Source organism: Plectrocnemia conspersa, unplaced genomic scaffold (assembly GCF_051122295.1).
Source record: "Plectrocnemia conspersa isolate PC_06_02 unplaced genomic scaffold, ASM5112229v1 ptg000008l, whole genome shotgun sequence".
In the NCBI taxonomy this organism is placed as follows: Eukaryota; Metazoa; Arthropoda; class Insecta; order Trichoptera; family Polycentropodidae; genus Plectrocnemia; species Plectrocnemia conspersa.
Window position 1 is genome coordinate 19,726,317 of NW_028277172.1, and position 20,689 is coordinate 19,747,005.

At 27.6% G+C, this 20,689-nt stretch overlaps 1 protein-coding gene across 1 annotated transcript in view; it reads left to right on the top strand.

The window, feature by feature from the left end:
• Nlg3 (Neuroligin 3) overlaps nucleotides 1-20,689 on the top strand; it is a 370,309-nt gene that overhangs the window by 193,838 nt on the left and 155,782 nt on the right. The gene's annotated exons all lie outside the window — the stretch shown is intronic.

A 20,689-nucleotide genomic window follows, 5' to 3' on the forward strand; every position in this document is an offset into this window, starting at 1 on the left:
GCGTAAATTTGTTACGTTACAAACATTCAGTTTAACACTTAATAACCTTTATTTCCGCTTAAACCCAATTTGGAAGTCTGTATCGCCGATTCAAGCATTGGGGATAAAACTTGTATAACATAAAATTCAATAGAATTTTAGGCTTGTTCTGGTTTGTAATATATAAGCGTATACATAATACGAAATTCTGTATTTAAATAGAATTTAAACTTTTCGCTTATCATTAATATAAAATTAGTATTGTTAATTAAATTTTGCTTTCAGTCGTATTAGGTTATTTTTCCTAATTCAATTTTATTATTCGTCTACAATATATCACAAGACTTTATTAACTAAAATATATGTTAGTTACATATAATTATTGAAATATTGATTTGCAAAGCAAATTTTTTTTTTTTAAAAAATACTTGTACACCAGATTTTTATTGGATCTATAATTTTATATTCGTAAGAATAACATAAATTTATTAATATTGCTATTTAGTTTTTATTTAGCACAATAAAATATTTACATAGTATAATTTAATGTCGAATTACTTTAGCAGTATTCCTTATCGTACCACCGACAATAGTAGTGATTAATCCTTTCGCCGCGTAATATTAAATTATGAAAACAGTCACTTTCGTGTTTCGTCTTGTTTAGGCTATACGGAAGGATGTCTTAATTAGTGTTTTATCTAAGGGGTGGAAACGTTTCAAAGTTTTGTACGTTACACATACACACACACATATATTACATTATATATAGCACCTATGCGCTCCCCAAAACCCTAGTCTATGTCATGTCATTCCGCGTAAATTGTTCGAGAATTTTCCGCGGAAAATGTACTAGCTTAGGGGTAGGTAGGCATGTAGGTAGGGTGGTCTCAGGGTTGGCAATAATATTTTCATAATTAATACGCTTGTTAAATTAACGTTAAATTGTGTGCACGTCAACCCATAACGCGTTAGTTATATTATATTATATATAACACACTCGAGCTTTCGCCCAACTTCGATACAACTTTGATATATAAATCATGCTAAGGTTGGTTGTGTGAGTTGGCAAAAAATAATTTATTGTACAATCTAATAGTTTATGTTTAATTTAATAAGGCACGAACAAATTTATACACGTAATGGAGATTGATAAGAAAAATAAATTATATAATTAGCCATTGATAATTTAAGAAATAAGTTAGGGCAACTTTGTTATATTGTGTTATTAATCTGATTGCAACTAAATAATTGTTAGATTAAAAATATGTAAATATATTAGTCTTTTAAATAATATGCAATAACAAAAAAATAGTATGATAAAAATTAATAAAATATCATGATTAGACAATATATGTTTATCAAATGTTAATACTTATTTAAGAACAGATCAATATTATTCTAAGGTTACTTTTAATATTAGTTAAAATAATACGTATGATAGCAAGTTTAAATAATTCAGTTTAATTCATAAACTAGGTTTCATGTGAAAAATTTCTACCAGCAACTGATTATTTTACATGTATGCAAGTCGACTCGACTTTATAGATTTATACCCCAGCATAACTAAAAATATTTTAATAAAAAATCAAATAGAATTTCAATTTGTATTTAAGAAATTAATTTTATTATTTATTTATTTAAATATAATAATAATTTCTTAGATGAAATTACAAATATAAATAGATTACATTTGCAGCCTTTTTACTTCTTAATTCCTAAGAAGTCTCTCAATGCAAAATATCAGATTAAGTTTTCCAATGTATTTTATAATGTTAGTTTGCGTTTAATGTAGTAAACGTAAGTCAGAGGTCTTTTAAAGATGCGCTCTTCTAGAAATTACACATAATTTGTTGTATAACAAAGTAAAAGATCGCAATTTTTAGTACTTTTTATTTATAAAGATACCAATTGTTAAATTTGAAAATTACTGAAACAAAAAAAAATGTATAAATCAGTGTTTAATAATTCATAATGTTATTAATTTTTGTGTTGACTATAATGAGCTTTATAAAAAAAATCTATATGAGAATTTTTACCTTCAAGAGAATTATTAATCTTAGGAAAATTAATGCATAAAATATTTACATAATCATTTCCATTTTTAAAATAAAATTATATTAGTAAGAAATTGTAGATATACATTATATAATATTACATTACCAACATACGTTTTTTTCTGCTAGTGTATCGCACGCTCAATCGTTACGTCTTCTGTGACTTCTCTCAGTTGCCTTCTTACTTATTAAATTGTAGTCAGTAATCAGGTTAAATTTGGAACCTTCCCTGTCGCCTTGCCGCACCAGAAATAAGGCGACACTTTCGATGAAATCAGATTACAGCTGTAAAATAAATTCCTTTATCGTTGCACGGCATTGTGGACATGTCAAATTACGAAGGGGCAGCTCAGCTCTCTGTTAAATCTAATTAATCATTCCAGATGAATCCATTCTCAGAGAAGGGGGGCAATGCAAAATTTACGTTGATAACCTCTGCAAAGTTTGCGAAACTTTGCCTCGGTAACGTTTTTCAAGGAAAGGGAGAGCTCGTTTTTGACCCGCTTGAACAAACGCCTCAAAGGCGAGATAAAATCCACAGAGCTTCATGATTCGAAATTGTTACCTTTTTTTAGACCCACGACTATGAGGGTCACAGGCTTTGCAAAACTCCTGCAAATAAAATATAGTTATATTGTCAAATTTTATGGGAGCGTTTCAAAGTTTACGCATAAGGCAATCAAATAACATTAATTAGCATATTTTTGCAATTAAAATTTTAATATAAATATGACAAATACTCATTTTTAATGAAAAAAATTGGTTGCAAATCATTTTATATTTTTTTAGATTAATTTTGAGCTTGATAAAAAAAATATATATAAAACATATTTTTCAGTATTCAATCAATTATTATTCTATATTAACGCTTAATTCACATATTTTCCTAAATAGTAATAATTTTAGTTTTTACCATTTTTCGCTAGATATAGAAATTTATTACTAGTAAATGAAGATTTTTCTTGGTATTTTTCTAGATTATACAGTTTTTTGTTATTTTTTGCAAACTTAGAAAACAAATTGTTATAAAAATATTTTAAGGTATCGCGCGGTTAAAAATTCCGTATTATTTTTGCATGAGTATAAAAAAAATATATTGTGTAGATAGAAAATATTTTTTGTAAGAGCAATGTTTTAAAATTTTAAATATAATAACAAAAATCAAATTTACATATGATGAATTATTTTAATGCGTAAAATAACATATTTCAACTTATTAATATATATTCAATATTTGTTGTATTCATTACAGAGACAACACATTAATTAAGCACACGTTGTATTGACGCAAAATTTAATTAAGCTATCCAATAGTAATTAATAATTAATATTAAATATATAATGCATAAAGGTAAAATATAAATTATCTGTTAAAAAATTGTTAGGGTTAAGTAGCATATAACTCAAAAAAAAAATATACAAATAAAAACATTTTATAAAAAGCTTGAAATGATATTTGTTTTATTGTTTTTTTCAATGAAATTTGCCTAAAAGTTGATGAATATTTAATTAGTGATTATTAATTATTTTTTCCATAATCTTGATCGATCGTTCACACTATAGCAGAAAATTAAATAAATGTCTTGCTATATATTAATTAAATAAAATATAATGCATATGCTATAGGTATATTATGCGTATATATTTTATAAGTTTATATTAGAGATTATTTGTAAAACATCAGTTTTAAAATTTGCCCTAAAATGTTTGCAATAATAAATATACACACATGTCCATTACTGTAGAATCCGTCATATATTCTTCAAGTCGTCTTGAAAGATCATGTTTTTATTCTTATAATTCCGGTGCGTGTTTAGATGCATTTTTCTATAATCCAAATTAGGAGCAAAGTGGTGGTTCTAATTTTTTTTCTTTTTTGGTGTACATATAATATATATTTTAAAAGCCAAAATAGCTTATCATAAGATATTTTTTTATGTTCCGTCTAACTCGACTTAAATTAGTCTTTACGATATTTATCCGTGAGATTTAGAAAATCTAGGAAAACCTAATATGTGACGATCGATCGAAATTATAACTATAAATAATAATTTGTATCTTTCAGATACATAATTTAATATAAGATTTAAAATCAGCTCTAAATGATATGAATAACTTATTTAACCATTGAACATGTATGGATTTTTTTAGCTCCACATCGATTGGAAAATGCTTTAGGATGATTCTGGGCGGGAATATAATTTTTGTTATCGTTAGAGAAAATATTGATAAATATTTGGTAATAATGGTTTGGTTATATTATAATTAAAATAAATTATCGAATTTTATTGTAGTTGCGATTCTTCGCTGGAGTGTTAAGTTGCATTATTGTCGGGTTAAATTTTGCTGGAACAGCTGGGATTTGTCGTGATGTATACTCGCGATGTTTTCTAGATGATCCGCTAATATCTTTCGTGTAGATAGAGTTTCCTAGCTCGTCTCTGCTCCTGTTACTCTATGGAGATCCGTTGCTGTTTTTTGTTTGTATAAATATGATCTCCTGGCTCGTTCTTGCTCCTAGCAATATGAAATGTGTGACTAAATCTCACACATTTCATATTGCTAGTTTGAAATAGCTCTGGCGAATAGCAGACAATTTTTTGCGAGCCAATTGCATTACTTCTTAGACACAACCCTAAATGGGTTTTCGCTTTGAAAGCAACGATTCAGATGGCGCATTGTCTATCGCGCGTCCTTTCCAAACAAAGAGTTGTGTTTTTGGTATTACTAATGGTGTATTTACGTCTCAGGTAGGATGTGCCATTAGGTGTCCGTGCAATATTTACTTATAATAACGTGATTGATTGAGTTCTCTAAAAAATATAAAAAAAATAAAGCCGAAATCGAAACAATAACAAAATAGAATAAAAAATACCCAATTTAATTCAGTTAAAAAAATAACTGACGATTTAATAAGCAATGATTTTGTATAAATTTGCGTTAGTTACCAAAGTGTGATATAAAATATTTTTCTTTATTGAATTTTTTATAGTAATGTTAAAAATAAAATCATGCTTAAAATAATTAATATTAAGGATGATTATGAGTCAAGTATTTTCTTGACAAAAATATTTATTTTATGATTATGATATGATTGTGTAGCCGTAATTAATTTTAAAATATAAGTTTTAGGCTCAAGTGTATTATAATTATTTTTAAAGTAATATATCAGTAAAAAAATTCTACACGGCATTTTCTCGCATGTTTTTTTTACAAAATATTTAATTTTATAGGAACACAGTAGAGTAGCATCAACTAGTTTTATTATTTTTGTAATGCTTAAGAATTATTATAACACAGCTTTATTTATAAATTCGTTGAAGCTAATCTTTAAACTATAAAGACAAATATTATTTCCCAAAAAAAAATACATCTTATATAAAAAATGTATACAAAAAGTTAATTTTTTCTGCAAATAAAATCATAATTATAATAAAGCGCAAAAAATAGCTTTAAATGTATTAAATATGTTACATAAAATTCGAGTTTTTTTACAAAAATAAATTTGACCAATGAACAAAAACGTGATTTTATACGAAACATACTTAAAAAGACTAATCCTTGTTGCACAAAATACTCAAATCTATCATATAGAAATAATTGTCTGACGATTGTAGGCAAATACTATAGAAATTTGCTTTTAATCTTAATTTATTTGTATTCCTAATGAAGTCATAAAAATTAAAATCCAAATATATTTTAAACAAGAATGCGCGTTAAAATAAACTAGATGAGGTTTCGCGCATGTTTGCGTTCAAACGAAATTCTTCTTATCGCCGAGAGTTCGCTATACACCAGCGTCTTGGTGAACGTTTCGAAATTAAAATAGAGGGTAGCCGTAAAACCTTTGTCGACCCTAAGACGTTATCGGAGCAAGTTAATCTGACGTGATCCTATTAAGCGGAATTTTCATTAATTAACCGTTTAACGAAAATCTTACAAGAGAGTATATCGTACAATAAAACACGAATTTCACATAGAGAACGCGGTTGCCTGATTTGTAAAAAATGTATTGTTTACAAAGTCAATCAGCAGTTGAAATGTCTAGATAAATGCTTTTGTATTTTTGTCAAAAATATGAAGCATCCCCCAGTTGATCCTTAATAGTCTGCCACTTTGGAAGAACAATTGCGAACTGCTGTCGCATAAACAAAATAACTTGTGCCCCAAAGTTTTGCCATTCAAGTTTTCGTGATAAAAGATAAGCGGCACAAGTGCCGCCTTCCGTACTAGCGTCGCTTTTCGTCGGAAAACTCGTTTCGGATATATTTATATAATATAGTGTGATCGAACCAACACAATTGGTAAAACAAACCTTGCAAATTCTATATTTAATGCAATTTTAATCAATTCATAGTGAGCTGATAATATATATATATACAAAACATATGCTCCCTCATTAGTGATACAAACGTATATATATATATAAAATAAATTATAGCTCATTTTAAGATCATTACTACGGTGCGTCTATATACTACCACTATCCAACATCTCCCTGCTTTCAAGTTATTCAAATATATTTCCTGACAAAAAATAAATACAACACTTTTCGGAGGGGAATCCAAATAAAATTATAGCGGACGTTGGGCGAGCTTTTCCTAAGTGGGCGTAATGCAATTATATAGAGATTCAAGGCGTAAAAATATTTGAAAAGTCAATTTGGAAAACGCAAACCGCGGCCCAAGACGACGGGAAATTAAATGAAAATCCCACGACGTATTTAAAAATGCAGATTACTTTCGAAAGGAGCCTCATTTGCGAAGGGCGTCGTTACGCACTTTTGGCGACGAATATTTACTTACCCGAGTATTATATAAAAATACACGGTGATAATAAAATATGAACCAATAAGCATTACAGAAATATAACTGTGATTTACTATAGAAAAATACAATTTATTCAAAATTGAATCATGAAGTAATATTTAATGACATTGTTGAATGTTTGATTTAACAGTTACTACACATCTTAATACAATTAGGATGTAACAATCTTTACAACTAGCATAAATACCTCATTTTTTACTTTTTAGAACTATATGTTAAAGTCGTATTTACTAATCTAAAAATAAGTAAATAGCAATAATTTTAAAGATACAGATTTCATACAATTTAATTTTTTTAAATAAAAGTATATATACCATAATAAATCGAGCTTAAAATACATTTACATTACAAAATAATCACAAACAGATGTTCATTAACGATATCCATTTATAGTGAAACAAATTTGTGTACAACCGTTGGACCTTACTTTATTATAAAAAGGTCAGTTTCGTATATTTTCGCCGAGCAGGTATCATAAATCTGCAAACTACTTTTCCAAATTTACTGTTATTTATTTTTATTTAATAATGGTACGAGAAATTCAGTTAGAACTTAGTATAAAATACCTTTTAAACTAAGCTGTTTATAGGTTTCACACGGTGGTGTCATATTTTAACAAAGAAACCCATTTTCATTTAAACGATTGAAACACTTTATCATAAGTGGAACTGCTTTTTTAAATGAATTAAAACCATGAGGAAATCCTTCTAATTAAAAATAAAAGAGTAGTGGTTCAATTAATAAGCCAGATATTTACAATAATTGTTACTGAATAAAATAAATATTTATCAAGTAAAGAATTGATTATTTTAAAGCATTTATTTATAAATTTACTATCTTTAGAACGCACATTTATTGATTTTATTTAGTAACCTTAAACCTTAATGAGAGGAGCATTGATACGAGTTTTCTAATTTTAGTATCATAAAAGTCTATTGTCCGCGTTTTTATTATGTTCTTTCTTTAGTTTATAAGTGAAAAGGGATAGCATTATATTTATTTTGCTTATTTATTAAGATATTTTAATAAGCTAAATGTATTACTAAATAAACCTTGCAGTTAAAAAAACCTTGTTAAAGAGAACATACAACTTAATTATTTTTGTACCTCGAATTCATTTAAAATTAAAGTTTTTGTAGACACAAAAAAAATCCATTCATAGTTCCGAAGCAAATTTTACTGAAACCTTTGGAGCTTACTTTAACAAAAAATGTTTTTTATTTATATCTTAGTCAATTAGCTACATCCAATTTTCAAAATACGTTATTAAATTCAGATAAAAAAATATAAAACAGAGGATATTATTTAATTAACTGACAAAATTTATTAAAATATATAATTGTATTATATATTTATATTATTTTATATATTATATTTATAAATTTATGATGCATATTTATTATAGATGTATAACGCTTGTCAATCAAATATATAATGTTTTTTATTTATTTATATGGACTTTAAATCATGAATATAAATTGTAGTTTGATTGCACAGGTTATAAAAAATAGTATTTTATTTAACCAAAATTGTTGGATATTTAAAAGCATTTTTTTTGTCGACAGATAAAATCAAATATTTCCATATTACTTTTATTTAATATTCATTGCTAACTGACGTTTGTTGACTACATTTATTTTGAATATACATATTTGTGGTGTACGTGGTGAAAATATACATAAAAATAATTCAACCCATTTAGCGTATATTTATTAAAAAGCAAAATTTATTAAAATAATACAGTTTTTTTTATAATCAATTATTTATCTAGCTCATTTTAAAAGCAATCAAATATCAACACAATATTTATATTTTTTCTTAAATAAAATTTATTTTAACAACGTTGTATATGTAGTTGTTTCCAAATTCTTGTTTAATGAACGAATTATTGTTTTCCAAGCAAGCACTTACAACCTTAACTTTTGCAAAATTGTTGGTTTAAAAATGTGTGAGCACTCCCTTTTGCATGCATATTCCACTTAATTGTATTAGATTTTCAGCACGAAGGGAAGTAATCGCATGGTTTCCGTTGAAAATTCATTAAAATATTGTTTCACTTAATTCCCAACACGTACTACTAACGTAGTTTAACCTGTGGATTTTATACGAGGCAAACTCTCCAAGAATTTCTCAGAGCACTGCACATGAGGAGGATCCGCTATATTGCACTTGCTCACGCTATATACGGATTTGCCTTATCTTAATTACGTTCTAAATACCTCTATCCTTTATCATGAGGGCGGTTCCGAGTTATTAGTCACCTTTTAAACCTCGACAGACGTTTATAACGTCTTATCGGTCATAATGGAGTGATGAACATTTATGTCTACATTGTTTCGCTTCTGTATAACACTGTTTTTTTTCTAATCTAGCCATTAACCGGTAACTGCACGTAATAAAAAAATAGTGAACGGTATGAAGTTTTTATTAATCACTTAAACAATATTATTTTTTTTTGATATTGAACTTTCAAAGAAAAAAAAATGTACATGATAGCATGATTCATGATCCATACATTTATAATACTGAAGATGTGTAAAAAAAATAATTAAACATATTTTATTGAACTACATCTCTATCATACCTTCAGACTTACCCTTATATATGGGTTTGATTATTTCGGATTATTATTTTATTTTTAGTACTTTGGAGTTGCATTCACGCAATGGAGCGTGTGGAAAGTTTCGATTTTTGAAGTTGTTATTCGACCTTTTACCCGGTCATAAATCAAAGCTAAACACCAGTTGGCAAAGTGTATTACAATCGTAGGAAATTATACGTTCACGTTTTTTTCTTTCCAGAAAACGGAAGAAATATAATTGAAATTTTTAATATAAATCTAAAGTTTATATACTTGCAGCTTACTATATTATTTATTTTTGAATAGATTACTTTTAAAAATGTTAACTAACTTATATATTACATAAATATTTATATATAAATAATTCAGATTTATGTTTAATTTAAATTGTTTTTTCTGGCCTAAGGGTAAGAAGGTTTATTTAATTAAGACAAAGATTTTGATATTGAAACAATTAAGAAAAAATAATTTAAGCTATTTTTTATGTAATTATTTCTTTAAAATAATATGTACCTAACTTAATTTATTAGTAGGCTCCAGGTGCAGTTGATTGTGTTTTAGTTGCATCTGATTCACTAACAAACTAAAATAGTAAAAAAAAATACAAACAATCAAAATTAAAATATTTTTGCAATGGCTTAAATTTACATATAAATCAGGTTTTTAATTTGTATGCAAAAACAGTATTTAGTTTAATAAAATAAAATATTATCCCATAAAATGCGTTTGTAAAATAAAACTATTTCATTTACTTTTTAGCGTAAAAATGATACAGTCAATAAAAACGTTAATAATTTAAATATTTTAGCATACAAATTAATACACTTAAAGATATTTTATTATTAATAAAAAAACTATTTAAGAGAATTTTTAGAATATTATAACTATATAAATAAAGCCTAAACTCAGTTTATAATGAATTTAATACTTTCAATCATAATAAATTTTGTCTGTCAGTTTTATAATAATCATAAAAATAATGTTTCGTATTTTATCAAACCAAACTTATTAAAAATATTTTTTTTAATATGTTATACTAAAAAGAAAAATATTTACACTATTTTTATTTCATTAAAAATATTTGTGTACATTGTATTTTATTACACTTTATTATTTATTTTACCAGTTTCCATGAACTATTTAACCGCTCTCGTGTATACATAACTTATTAAATTTCAGCCTTTCATCATTTTTCATCAAAGTAATAGCATATAAAATGTATCTAACGACTTTATCATGTACCATCTGAGTAAATGGTCGTTAAGCTCACGACAACAAAAATTTGTTATGAGTCAGAAATGAACAATATAGGATTTTTCATTTACCTCATATAAGTTAGGTTTTTTTTATGTTGGTCATGGTCTAATATTATTTTTAAATAATCGAATAGATTAGCATCAAGATTCAGTTAAAAATAAATGACCTTTAAAAGTAGGTCAAACAATATTTATGCTCTTCTTTGCGTTTAAATTAATTAATTTAATTCCCCCATCCCTTGTTTTTTTGGGTCGGGTGGATTTCGCAGCGGAAGTCCGCCTCCATAGGACAATTTCATCAAGAAAAACTCGCTGAGATTCCATTATGTTATTAAGACCTCCAAATTGCGTCTCATATTTTTAATACCCCTTTAAGGCCACATGCGGCGAGATTGCTCCTTCGCCAGGTGAGCCCTGAAGAAAGAAAGTAAAAATGGTACACTTTTTTTCGGTATTTTTTTATAGATGCCAGATTTATTCGCTCCTAAGAAAATGTTAACAAGACGGCCTACGGGATACCATCTGCCGATATCTGCCCTTAAGGCCACCCCTACGAAAACTCAGTTACCTACCCCCCAAACTCCGTTCCGAGTAAAATACGAGCACCGTATCTGGCGGTCCCATCGCGCGCCTACCAAAATCTTACGATACGGCCTTGATCCCATATAAAACGGCAAAAAATATTACTATAACCATTAACGGTTATAACTATAATTTGCCTATTGATTTTTAGGGTTAGTATATATTTTGAAAATGTTTCAATGCTTTCATTTTAATGGCAATAGTTCTATATAATATATTTCTTAGCACAAATTTATGAAATCAGTGTATTAAAAATACTCTTGATTTTAATGAAGGCTGCGCCTTAGAAAATTTGGCCGACTTTCAAAGACCAAAGCGATTAAACACAAGGGCGATTAATTTGAAACCCACTCTGTATAAATTCTAAAGACACTCCATTTTTTGCGGTGCTTAAACCCTTCATCGGAATGTCACCGAAAATCGTTCCGCACGACCACTTTGGCTTGTATCCAAATCCAACGAAAACTTTCAAACCAATAATATATGCATGTGTGTATATGATATATAAACGTAGTATATATTATTATATATATATTTTATTTAATCCTGTATTAATACAAACATTGAAATCAGTCCATATATTAAATATAATGTGATCAGTTTACATGTCAGTAACCAATTATTGTTTTGTATACATTCAGTAGGATAAAAAACAATATAACTATTGTAAGTGAACTTCACCGAAAAATAATATAAATTATTATAATATCAGTTATATTATCATAATATATTATAAAAAAATAGTAATGCCTTATTTATTAGATATTTTAGTCAAGGTTTATTTATAATATATTTCTGAGAAGCTGCCTTTGTTACTAGCGACTTTTGTAATATAATATATATGTTTTCTTTACAAGAATCTTATAAATTTAATAGTTAAATAGAAAAATTCGCTATACAATAAAGAAAATATTTAAATATGATTTTTTTAGTAAATATAAAATTTGATTTTTTATCCCTATATTAAAATGAGGCTATTAAATTTATTTAGGAAAGATTAGGAATAACTATAGTATATTTATCTGTTAAAATCGACTCTATTATTTTTTTAATTCCCATTATAGAAAAAAAAGCTTATTACACAAGTTCACGCATTGATGATGAAAAAAGTTTGGGTCTTATCTCGCACCTACTTTATTAAGGTACATTTAGATTTTCATTGAAGATTTAGAAAACTTAGGTCTAGGTAAAATCTGAAAATTCTTAAAAGATGTTTTGCTATATAATCATATTTAAAAAAAAACTGAATTTTAAAAATTCGTTTAAAATATAAAAGACAATTTTTTTTTGTACTTAATACATACGAATGAGTTTTTCTGGAAAATAAATTAAAAGTAATAGTTTTATTTCTAAGACAAGTCTTGAATATTTATAAAAAAAATTATTTGTATATTGTATATATAATGAATTTTGCCAAAGTTAATTATTATTTTTTTATATAAAAAATATTTTAATGTAATATATAAATAAATAAATTAATTAAACCCAATCGGGAATCAAACCATGGACTTATTGTGGCATAACAAAATCATTGTTACACTGCGCTACATGCCCATGAAAGAGTATATAAAAGATAAAGGTTAATACTAATTATTATTCACGCCAATTTATTTGAATGGCTTTCGAGAAATTCTATCAGTAGAATTTTAATACGAATTCCGTAAGAAAATTTACAATAAAATGAAAATAATATGCAAATTTTCAGCGTTTTTATTATTAAATGCCGACGAAAAGCTGATGGGGGGTAATTTCATGGTTTAGGGTCTAAATCACCTTTTTATGTTAATGTTTAAACAGGACGCTGTAATTTCGCTGTGATGAATAGTCGTCAAAGGACACATTACAATACCGTTTTTTTCTTGTATTAGTGTTTTCGAGAATGTCTTTTTATACATACCTACAAAATGCTGTTACACAGCAGAACGTTGTATAAAGAAGATAATAATCATTAAAATGCTTTATGATTATATAAAATAATAAACATATTTTTAATTTTATATTAAGAATATTTTTATTTCATGATCATTTTTCATACTGTAATTAATATATTCATTTAAATTTCTTCTTAATATTCATTAATGAAACAGCTTTTATTTGACAAAATTATATTTCTTACTAGTTTTTTTATTATGGAACATTATAATAAAATATTTTTATTTTATAATTATTAAGACAAAAAACTAATCAATAAATAATGAGCCACAAACATGTTTATACAATATAGAAATAAGATGATACATATTTACTATTAGCTTCTTTCACGCATATGTCCATCATATAAAATTGCATATTTTTACTGAAACTAGGAAGAAATAGTTGTCCATATATTCCTTGAAAATTAGTTTGACTTGTAAAATATTTCATTATTATTATTTTTATTATAATAATTTTTATATGCAAAATATAAATATAAAATTAAGCATTTAACTTAGTCACTCGAATTTTGCGTAAGAAAAAAGGGTGTTACTTAGGGCTGCTACAATCAAATTTTGTTTACTAATTTAATATTGACTATGAAGTGATAATTTATTTAGAATTATTTTAAATATATCAGCTAAGTTCAAGATGGCGGCTATATAAAAAAATATAAAATATAACTTGCCTTTAAAACACTTAAAAAAATATTGTCTTATAAAAGTAAAAAAAATATTTTGATTTATAAAATATGATATATATTGATTTTTTATGGTACGTCAACTGCCGTAGTTCCAAATATATAATGACACTTTTAAAAAAACATACTTTGTGAATATCACAGCTAAGTTTATTAGCCACCCTCTTCTGCCATATTTAAATGTGACATAAATGGCAGATGGCAAAAATGTATAATATCTTGCCAAAAAAATGTGCAATTTGTATTCAACTTTTTATTAGTCAATTTTAAATTCGATTAGCCGCAATTTTAAAACAATATAGCGCGTAATAATAAGTAATTAACTTAGCTGAAATATTTAAAAAATCTATTTTTGTTAAAATTGATAGCGATCTGATTAAAACTATGCCAGTTATTGTGTCAAAAAACGTTTTATTCTAAACTTTCCAGAGCTAACGGCAAGCGGATTTGAAGCAACATTAAGCGCTCATAATCTCGGGGGATTTACTGGTATCACATCAGTAATCACCTGGATGCAGATCATTAAACTTATCGAATATTTCGTCCCTTGCAAATTAAAGGGAACATTTAGATACAATATGAAAGTAAGTGTATGTATTTTGAGATTTACTCTTAATAATAAATATCATATACATGTTTTTATTGTGTGATTTTATTAAATAAATAATAATATTTTTATTAGCAGACTAGTTATATAAATGCAAAGTATGTTATCTTTTAAATATTTTAATAAAAGATAAACATAAATTGCATCTGATTAAAATATTTTATAAGTTGTCGACACTTGAAGTTGTATACTTTTTTATATGTACACACGTGCATAAAACAAATATTAAATAATGTAATATAACACAAAATGTACACGCGTAAACCCGCCCTTCTCTTGGCAAAGCTCGTGCATGTGGGACACTAGGAGGCCTTATCGATTTGACCCGCACAGCCGGGAAACTGACAGACGTAGCGGCGTCCTTATCCCTACAATTTTCCCAGCGGTTTTTCCTCTCTTACTCACAACGAACGACTCGAGCCAATGTTTCGACACCATGAACACCCTGCGACGTCTTTTTTGGACTCCACTTCAAAGAAATCCAGCGCGTGAAATAAAAGAGCGAAATTCTGTTTGGGGTCACTCGACCCACGAGATGGTACATTAGGAGCGAAAACGCTAATTGCTACGATGGAAAGTCCGCTTTCAATTGGTACGACTTTATGGTGAAAATTGTATTATTTGCGCATTAAGTTTAATTAATACTGTATAAAACGGACACCTTTGTGTATCTACAAAGATATAATTAGGGGTGTGAATTATAAAAGAGAGGAAAAATAGATCTATAATATTCAAAATAATTGCATACCAAATTTTATTTTTATAATATTTTTAATACATAATTTAAAATATATTATGACGAAAAGAATTAATGATAAAACTATGTATATGCAAGATACAAGGAGTACGGGTCATTACCGAATTTGTATCCTAGTGCCTTTTTTGTAACAGCGTTGTTAAGAGACAGTATCAACAATTCATTATTACTTGCCATTTCAAATTCAAGCTTAAGAGTGTCTTAGAGAGTCGCGATCGCGTCCCTTATTCCTGATATCGCGGCCGGGACGCTTGAGGACGCTTCTCTTGCATAAGCTAATCAGCTCCTCAACGAGCTTGCTGGAGAATGTATGTGTAATAGTGTGCACAATTTTTTTTCAATATTTATATGATGTGCATAATATTATGTATGAGTACATATATAAAAGCCATCATGACAAATTAATAAAATCTGTCAAATCATGATGAATTTGTCATAATAAATAAATAAAATATATCCATATGAATTATTTGATTTATTTAAAAAAATAGTACATAATAAAAATGCAGGGTTGCTCAATAATATTTATATTTAACAAATATAAATAAAAACAACCCAACAAGAGTTGAGTTGTTTTCATGACGCCACTGAATATAATGTTATTTTTTTTATAAGTAAAACAAGTCGAGTGAAATTACTTTTATTCTCAGACATATACGTGGGTTTGCACATTCGCGAAAAGGTTTTTTTTAACTTTTCTCTTATAAACATAAGCCATATACAATGTAGCTAATTTAATTATTGTATAAAAGATAAATTATGTAATAACTTAGCTAGGCACTTAATTTTGTATAATGTAATCTAACTAACTTTTTCAGAGAATTCAAAAAAATATTTATATTTTAATTAATGAGATATATAGACTCATAATACATTAAATAAAACTTGCTTCAAAATATTTATGTATACGTTTGTAAATAACTCGCATTATTATGCTTTTTACTAAAAAACTATACCTTGGATAAATTATTATATATTCAAGGCATTAAAAATAGAATATTTTTATACTTCTAGGAAGGTTATTATAATAAAATATTATATAAGCGCAAAAATTACATCAATTAAAATTACAGCAAAATTACAAAAATTATATCAATTTTGATTTTGAATAAATAGTTATTGTAAGAAATTATTTCTTATGTATTAAAAGAGCATTCGTAATTAAAGCAAGTGGATATAGGGTATTAATAATGTTGAAAACAAACTCCCCCACAAATGGTCTGTCGCAATATGTAATATAATCTAATAAAATTCTCACTAGTTTCCACTTGCGTCTTACTGGCTTAGAATCCCGAAAATGGTGGACCCCGACTTGCTACAAACACGAAAAGTTCAACACCCGATAATAAGTAGGTTGAACATAAAAGATTATGCATTTCTTTATATTTTAAATTTTGCTCGATTTTATTTATTACCTGCAGTAAATTATTTGTTATATAATAAATCCTTTAGGGTATAATATAAATCGTTATTGCCTTAAAAAATATGGAAAATAATAAAACAAATGACACTTAGTTCGCCCTTGATATTCTTAATTTCTATGTAATGTAAAACTAATTAAAAAATAATTAAATAGGCGAAACAAAAAAAACACAATTAAAAAAGTATTACTTTTGTATAAAATCTTTCTCCGATTTATATAATACATCATATGTATTAGAGTTATTAGTTAAATCTTCAACAGATTAAAATTTTAATATTTGTGCAAAATACGGATAATACTCAATTTAAGGACAAGAATAAAGTCTTATTGACAAGCTGGGATTATTATTACTTTTATAGACACACAGATAATTTGTTTGTTCGAGTTATATTTAACATTTAAGAGCATCTAAATGTATAAGTCTTAATTGCTTATTAAAAATGATGCTACTGTAAAAATTTCAACCTAAAGTAAAAAAAAAATTGTGAAAAATGTAAAAATTCAATGTTTACTTTTCCAAAGTCTATACTGCTTATATTAAAATATGTCAAATGAATAAATTACATAAAGAGTCAAGGTATATAATTTAATTAACTACATTGTTATTTCTGAGTCACCTTAATTTATATATTTAAAATACAAGCATAAAATATCCAAAGGTTATATATATCCGAAAAATTGGCAAATAGATGCGTCTATGTCGAGTTGTTTATTACAAAATTATCGGACCCTTTTTAGATATTTCAATACTGATCAAAGGCCGAAAAAACCCGATTTGCGTTTACTTGAAAATTCCACCAGGCGATCGGAATGTTTTAATTAGACTCTATCTCCGAGGGCGTAGGAATAGTTTTCTCAACTTGGACTTAATTCGAGACCTGCGAAATTAGTCGGTGAATCGAAACCGCACCCTTGCGAAATTGGTAACGTCTGCATTCTTTCAAGCTTGGCATTCTTTCTTCTTTCCCTTTTTTAGCCTTCCAGCTACTTTTATACAATCAACTTGGACTCAACACTTAATGCTCACCCGATCATGAAAATAATAGCGGCGTGCATTTAATTAAAAAGTTTGGAAATTAACTGTTCATTCCAGTTTATATATACATATATAAATATACTATAAAAGAATAGACAAAAAAATAGTATATGTTTGTAGCTATATTATTGCTATATAGACTTTCAGCAATTTGACACGACATACTACCCGAGCCAGTATTATCTCCATCCAGTCAACTCGACCTCTGCCTGAATCCATATCTTGGTGACCCTAAGCTGGGGTACCCCTTTTTATCTATCAATCAATCGATGTCGATTTTTTCGGCCTATTTCCGTATCGGAGACAGCGACTATCCAACTAGGGACGTTATATATGTATGTTCATATGTATATACATAGATGTATAGAGAGACTTAGATTTTTACCTTTATCTTTTTTTATATCACGTACGGGTCCCGGATGCCTTTTATTTTACTTATCTGTGCTGTTAACTTTGCGGGCAGACCCAAAAAGACTTGATTTGTTCACGGTTCGTGTGTGTATAAATTTAAATACATGAAAATATGAAGGTACGTATTTTTATGATCGTACAGTTGAATTTTTTGCAGTAGTTTGATTCATAAAAAAAACTATTACTTTGATTAAGCCTAAAAAATAATATGTATGTATTTTTTATAAAACTTGAATCATGATATGCTAAAATAGATTTTACGAATATAATATTTATTGCTTTTTTTATAAATATTATATTATTATAAGTCAAATATTTATAAAATATGGCAGTCATGTCAAAATTTTCCCCTACGTGCCAACAACGCATAATCCTCATCCGGATATGTTTATCTACGCTTCGTAGATAAACTTATCTACAGTGTCGCGGCTGTTTTTCTACGTCATTGATATGTTGCGTCACGCATCCGTGAATGGCATTACAACCTTCTAGAGACGAGATCAATGTATGTGTGACGTCACAGCTCTGCGTTGGTAAATATGGTAAGATCTCAACGAAAATCTTCCCCAACCCAGCCGAGGAACAATGGCGGAAATTTATCTTGGCGACGCGTTTCAGAAGTACCTCGACTATGCTGGGGTTGGGAAGTCTAATATTTTTATGGTTCTTTTATGAACCCCTTGTCTTATTCTAATGCTGTTTTAATGCAAAGTGAAGAATCCAGAGAAGAGATTGTTTGAGGGGACACATAAATATTGAATGAATTAGCCTGAAATGCTCGTCGAGCTTTATATTTGAAGACGCGGAAATGTTTGTGTATAAATTTGAATAGCCAGACGTTTAGAATTGCTTTAGCCCTTGTTACAGTTTACTAACTCTCGTCTATGTGCAATATTAATTTGCTTACTTGTTTACAATTAATTGGAATGATATATAATTTATTACAATGAAAAAATCGTATGAAATCAGACAATCTGTTTTTGAGCTAGAGAATTTATTCTTCGTTTTATTCAAGATATAATTTAAAATTTAACTATGTTAAATTTAAACGTGGAAGAAAAAGCATTAAAGATTATTGTCGCAGTGTAAGATCTATAACTGCTACAATTAAAAAATCATTTTTACTAAATTTTATATACACAGCTTTTGAAAAGGCATTCGATAAAGTTAATCATGCTTCACTTCTTAAAAATGATTTAATTTCGAGCTTTCTGAAGGTCTTATAAACCTATTCTCAAATTACTTGATCAATAGATATCAGTTCGTCAAGTGTAAAATTTTTTTTTCTAGAACGATATAGTAAGACATCTACTGAAGTACTTGGGTCCATTGCTGTTTTTATTGTTTATTAATGACAGCAATAAATCATTCATTTTTTTATTATATGCATATGACTTGAAAATTTTCAAAAAAGTGAAATTTATTTCGGACTTACAGGAGGATCCAAATTATTTATGAAAATGGACTTGCTATAACCAATTGCTTTTCAGTGTGAAAACACACAATTTAATTTTCAAGGTCATCGATGCCAGCAAAATATTCCTATCATCTCGGCGGATATATTCTAGACAAATCGTCTTTTGTTAAGGATTGAAGTGTGACTTTTGAAGAATATTGAAAAAATCAACAGCTTTTTTTCGAAGAACATTGGAACATTCTATGGCGACCGTTCACCAAAAAAGATAACGACGTTTATTGGAACATAATTTTTAACCGTTTTTCGACGTTTTCAAATAGATGAGCACCATCCCAAATATTTTTTTTAGCTTTTCATAGCTATTAGCTAAAACACACTTAACCCGAGTTTCACAAAAATAATATTATTTTGTGGCGACCGTTCGCCAAACGAGATAACAACGCTTATTGGAATAAACTTTGTGCGGCTTTAATAGTTACACGGTACAATTTAAAAAGAAACGATAAGTAATACGTTTATTATTACTTTTTTGCAAGGTTTCAGAGATATAGAGTTTTGAACCATGCCAGACAATTGACCTTGAGTCGTCGACCAGAGTAGACAACGTACATTTTTTTTAGAAGAGAGCTTATTTCTCAATTATGAGACAAGGGCCAAAATTCTTAGCTAGTTAATCGCTAATTGAAGGTATTTTAGCAAACCAACATCAAAGCAGGACGAAATTTGTCAAGCTTTTGAAAAGTTTGTATGAGCTTTTAACTTTGGCCGGTCAAGACTTGTATGTGAGAAATGGATCCAGCTCCAAATCTGCATTAACAGAGCAAGACCATTTATAGAAAGTCAGCTAGGAGTCTGCGCTACTTTGTCTTGTCGTTAAAAACAGCCCTTATCTATTCATCCGCTCTATTTGGTATCAAAAATTCAAGTCTATATCTTTAAAAGGAACCACTTACTCACGTTAACTATATGTCAAGTCGCATAAAAGCTCGTATAGGGGCCCGGTCAATTTACCATAAAACTTGTTTTTAAGAAAAAAAAATATTTTAATTTTTTTTAAATGCAAATTAAGCTTATGAACACTTTTTATAAATTACATTTTTTAGTAGGATTTGATTTTGAAAAGTTATGACACTAAAAATTTTT